This window comes from Jaculus jaculus, chromosome 16, assembly GCF_020740685.1.
Source record: "Jaculus jaculus isolate mJacJac1 chromosome 16, mJacJac1.mat.Y.cur, whole genome shotgun sequence".
Taxonomy (NCBI): Eukaryota; Metazoa; Chordata; class Mammalia; order Rodentia; family Dipodidae; genus Jaculus; species Jaculus jaculus.
In genome coordinates this window covers 26,649,373-26,655,372 of record NC_059117.1, presented here as the reverse complement: position 1 = coordinate 26,655,372, position 6,000 = coordinate 26,649,373, and the positions used below count along the sequence as shown (strand labels likewise).

At 38.7% G+C, this 6,000-nt stretch overlaps 1 pseudogene; it reads right to left on the bottom strand.

Moving 5' to 3' along the window:
• Positions 1-1,585: 1,585 nt before the first annotated feature.
• The window catches only part of LOC101617675, a 185,444-nt pseudogene continuing 181,029 nt past the window's right edge, over positions 1,586-6,000 (bottom strand).

The following is a 6,000-nucleotide window of genomic DNA, read 5'->3' as shown; positions in this document are numbered from 1 at the left end:
TTAGGCTTCACAGGCAAGCACCTGACCACTAAACCATCTCTCCAGCCCTGAGAAAATACCAGTTTTTATTTTCAGCAGATGCACACATAATTCTTTGCTCTGTCTATGCAGACAGATACTGTTCTGTATGGACATCTGCTCCTAGATTGCCTGTGCATACTGACAATCATTTTCTTAAAAAGCAGTAAGAACAACATGTTAAGTGGCAAAACTAGGAGATTCAATTTAATTATACCTCCCTCGTTTTCACAGTTTGTCTGAGCACAGTGGTCTCAAGTTCTATAAAAACAGAGTATTTCACTCATTAGTGTCTAATACCAGACACATGGCACAGGGTAGGCGTTCAATAAATATTTGCCAATGGGAGAAATTTGCACCACCAAGTGAAAAGCAACTAAATAAATAACATGAGAATAACATTTCATTATTAAGCAGTAGGAGCTTGGTGTGGAAACTCAGCTTACTATAAGTAGATGATGAGTTAACTGAAAAGTTCTAAAAATAGAGATTGTATAATGGGGGTCGCAAAGAAAAGCTCTGACATCTTATTCTACAGAAAGATATGGAAATTTGAAATAAAACTGAAAACCACCATAATAATAAAGGCAATTTCAACACTTTTTTCTATTGTTGTTTTCAAGGTAAGGTCTCACTCAGCCCAGGCTAACCTGGAACTCTCTGTGCAGTCCCAGGTTGACCCTGAACACATGGCTATTCTGCTTCTGCCTCCTGAGTGCTGGGCTAAAGACATGTGCCACCATGCCTGGCTCCAAAACTTTTGTGTTACATATTGAAAAAATTCGTTCTTTCTTATAGTACTACTATAATACTAGATGAAACAAAACTTTAAAGATTGTGCTAAACTTCTAATAGAACAAATCCATCAAGTTATCCTTTTAGCACTTGAACTCATGTTGAGTTTCAAGATGGAAAAGTCTTACTGGATTCAAGTCACTTTTTCAAAAAATTGACCTAAAAGAGCCATGGGACAATGAATATATTTATAAAACATCATGGTTTATCTCAATAGATGTATTTCACCCACCACTGTTGACATTAACCAGAATGAGTCAGAATTCATCTACAAATAATTTCAAATGTCATTGAAATTTTTGTCAATAGTCATTATATCATTGTGTCCTGGAATTAGAAAATTCTTTGCATACATAAAAACACATCTACCTACTTCAACTAGGTCAATGTCAGAATTTAATCAAAATTCTCCAGAAAAAAAATTTTTAAAGTCTTTACCTGTAGGCACTATAAAAATAATATAATAATCAAATGATACATGTGACCAATTCCACAAAGTTAGGAAGAAAAAAAATTGTACAGTTAAATTTCGAATCCTAAATACTCCTTTATTTAAGCCTGCCTCCCTATATTTATGAGTATCAAAATTCTTGGTTACCAATTGCTTTTCACTGGTATCAGTTCTGACCTGTTTAGTCCTTCCATTTTCTCATAAAGTGAATAGCCTCTGTCTGTCAGAATTCTTTATCACCTTTGAGCCTAATAGTAATTAGTCTTAAGGTAGGTTTATGACAGGTAGTCTGTTTCTGCAGTCAAAATATTTTTTGAGGAATCAAACTTTGTCATCTGAGAAAATCCTTCTCTGTTCTTTAATAACACTCCGAAGCTTATCTTCTTTATTGATCATCATGGAAGCAATTGCTCCATCATTGAACTCAAAAGATGTTCCTTCATCCACAACCATGCAGGCATTCCAACCACCAGATCAAACACAAACTTTTGTGGAGAAACAACATTGGCGACTGCTTGATATTGGTTCTCAAATACTGAAAAGTACTTTTGGTTCTTCTGGACTGTACAACAGTGATTTATTATATTCATTTGTTACTTTCTCTACCAGTTCTTTATGCAATGGAAGTCAAATTTCCTTGTCTTCTTGTAATATTTAAAACATCTTCAACAGCCTGAGCTGCAACCCTGTTAATATTGAACGACCAGGCCTTAGATCCTATTTCAGTACACAGATTGAGCCCAGAACTTGTCTGTTTTTCCCATGGACCATCACCAGGTGAAATTTCATAGTAGGAAGCCCTGGATGACAGCCTCTCCCCAATGAAGACTTCATTTAGTGCTCTCACAGGCAAAAGTTGGGGTCCTGAAGACTTCAGGCCTTTCATCGTCCACTCTTTCAACGTTGAAGGTTCTGCTCTGCTGATTCAAGGAGCTGTTCGTGCAGGTCCACAGGAACGGGGTTTATGCCAGTCCCTTCAAGATATCACGAGATACACTGCCTCCAGAACCACCGTGGTAGAACTTCTGCAAGACTTCTGGGAAGGAATGTGTATGTCACACAGGCAGGCATAAATGACCTTCAGACCTTGCCCTCAGAATCCTGGGTGCTGGCTGGGAATCCACGCATGTGCCACCACCCAAATATTATTTTTGGAAAGTATGTATCAGCCTTTTCACCTGAGAGGTGGCTGAGCAGAGGCCGCACACTCAAGACTTGCGTGTACAGCTGTGCGAGCTGTGTACTGCTCAGCTTCCATGCGTGGCTCTGAGACCTGAGCTGACGAAAAGAGCCGCTGGGTCCAGATGGCAGGCATGATGCATTTGGATGCCTAATCTCAGGTTAGAAAAGCGATCCTTTCATGGGTAACTGCAGATAGTCACATTAACTCTCTTATAAGAACATTGGTAGGGCGAATTGAAATAGCACAAACAAAGCACTTTGAAATGTACTTGGAATATATCAAGCTAGAGGGTAGCGACAGAATTGAGCTTGAGGGCTGGGAGGATGGCTTGGAGGGTAAGGCACTCACTTGCCTGCAAATCCAAAGGACCCAGGTTCAATTCCCCAGGACTCACATAAGCCAGCTGCACAAGGTGATGCATGTATCTGGAGCACTTTTGCAGCAGCAGGAGACTGTGGTGCACCTGTTCTCTCTTTCTCTCTCTCTCTCTCTTTTTGTCTCTTTCTCTCAAATAAATAGAAAAAAAAAAAAAACTGAGCTCAAGTTAGCTGTGTCAATTAGTTTTTTTCATTCCCCCCTCCACATTCTGAACTTTCTCCAAAGAAGATACTGTCAACTCAAAAACATAGCATTTGGATGAAGAAAAGTATAAACAATAAGTGATTAAATACCTGGAAATTCCCATTTTGAGTTTTTCTTTATTCTCAACATATTTTTGAAAGAATGAACTAAGAACTAAATTAGCAAATTATGCTATTACAGGTAGGCTATACTTACACTGTAATAACTTTTGACTGTGTGTGCTATGTAATTGGTTAGAGTGATTTTGACATTTTAGGTAATATCAGTGAGTTTTATGTTTTGATTTGTTTCATTGCTACTCTATGACATGCTCCTTATAAACAAAGAAGATATTATATCTACCTGACAATGTGATAATACTAGTGAAATATGCTAAAAATAGATTACAAATTATAATAAGTTAGTTAAATAATACATAAGCATGAGAATTACCAGGAATTTTCTTTTTCTTTTTCTATGTAGCAGACTTTTAAATATGGATTCAATGAATCTCTGCAGAAGACAGGCATTCAATTATAACTTTGTTATTATTTTTTAGCAGAAAGCAAGAGTGAAAACTTAAGTCTTTCTTCTATGACAATAATTTGAAGAAAAGGGTGTGATTCTCAGTTGTTAGGAAGCAAATTTTAAAAGAAGGAGGGGAGGAAAAAGGCATGAAAAGAGGGATAGAGGGATGGAAGGAAAGACCGGCTGTGAGAGACTTTCATGAATGAAGAGTTCTTTCATGGGAAAGTGTTTTTTGTTTGTTTGTTTGTTTTTAGCTAGAAAGAGAATTAAGTTCAAAATTTGATATGAATATGATTATTACAAGAAGAAAAGTTTGGGCTGGAGAGATGGCTTAGTGGTTAAGCGCTTGCCTATGAAGCCTAAGGACCCCGGTTTGAGGCTCGATTCCCCAGAACCTACGTTAGCCAGATGCACAAGGGGGCGCACGCGTCTGGAGTTTGTTTGCAGTGGCTGGAAGCCCTGGAGCGCCCATTCTCAATCTCACTCTCTCTATCTGCCTCTTTCTCTCTCTGTCACTCTCAAATAAGTAAATAAAAATGAACAAAAGTTAAAAAAAAAAAGAAAAGTTTTTTTCTTTACTGCATTCATATTTTTTTTAATTAATTAATTAATTTTTTTATTTGAGAGCGACAGACACAGAGAGAAAGACAGATAGAGGGAGAGAGAGAGAATGGGCGTGCCAGGGCTTCCAGCCTCTGCAAACGAACTCCAGACGCGTGCGCCCCCTTGTGCATCTGGCTAACGTGGGACCTGGGGAACCGAGCCTTGAACCAGGGTCCTTAGGCTTCACAGGCAAGTGCTTAACCACTAAGCCATCTCTCCATTCATATTTTAAAGGAAAAATAATGCTTTGATAACAGCACCCTTTGACATGAGTAATCGATTTTAAATCCTAACTAGTATTTTATATGGGATATAAGAATAAGAAAATAAATCACACTTTCCTCTCATAATGTTAAGATCATCTTAACATAAAGTACCAAGGAGAATTCTCTTTGTTTCTTTATGATTTTTGCCTAGGAATCACAACTTAATGAACCAAGATCTCAGTGTCCCCCATTGAACTGTTAATAACTGGGAGCAAACTATTTATACTGGCCCCTACCACCAGGCAGCTTGCTTCTTTTCCTTTCAAAACACAAGGAGGTCAGGAGGAAAAGCAGCAGATGAGGTGGAATTCATGGGCCCCAAGTCCTGAGGAAAGAAATCCTGTAATGTTCAGACACTTCTTCATGAGGTTAAAGGTATGGTGGAATTCAAGGAAATCATGAGAAGGAAGTCATATTAACAAAATCTTAAGTGGTCATTTGTTTGGGAACTTGGACAAGACATTGGCATACATCATCTTTTGCTCACATATAACCTCATCTTCTACCTCCCTGTGGGAAGTCTGTATTGGAGTCAGGTGGCAATAGTAAAAGGAAGAACAAAATTCACAAAAATGTTAGCTGTGCCTATCTTTTCTGTGGTTGGACATTATAAGGATTTTCTTTTAAATTTATAGACAACAAAAATTTATTGCTCATAGCTATGAAGGGTGGGAAGTCTAAGACAAAGACATCCATAGACATGGGCCCACTTTGCTTCAGAGATGATTGTTTCTTGCTGCTCCTCATACAGTGGAAAAGCCAAACTCCCACAGGTCTCTTTTGTAACAATGCTAATCCCCTTCACAAGAGCCCTGCTTTAATGACCCCAAAGGCTCCACTATTACTGACACACTGGGGAATAGGTACCAACATGTAAGAAATTTGGAGAGAAACATTCAGACCATAATACAAGCTTAGATTCTATGGCCCCCTACAGAAATATTTTTCTTTCTTCTATTCTCCATTCTTTTGCTATTTTCTCTTTTTTTTTTTTTTTGAGGTTTTTTTTGTGTATTTATTTATTTGAAAGCGACAGACAGAGAGAGAAAGAGGCAGAGAGAGAAAGAGAGAATGGGTGCGCCAGGGCCTCCAGCCACTGCAAACGAACTCCAGACGCAGGCACCACTTTGTGCATCTGGGTTACGTGGGTTCTGGGGAATCGAGCCTTGAACCAGAGCCCTAAGGCTTCACAGGCAAGCGCTTTACCACTAAACCATCTCTCCAGCCCCTCTTTTCTTTTTCCATCATCCTACTCCTGCTTAGTTACTCAGACCTCAAATAGATCTCAAATTCAGTCAATATTAGTCTTTCCCTAGGCAATTTATCCTCTTCTTTCCTTTTACCTCTCCCTTAGACCATCATCTTATATTTTTCTCCCTGCAACTAATAACACCATTCCCTATTTTTCATTCTCAAGTCATAACTTACTGTATTTTACCAAGACAATACAATTAGAAGTCACACTTCATGTCGTCTCACCACGAGAAACCACAAGCAAGCTGTATCTGTGCTCATGGACAAATTTCATATTGCTTCGGCCAGGAGTCATCCTTGTACCTTGGGTGCAGAGCCTTTCTACTGGACACCCTCGATTT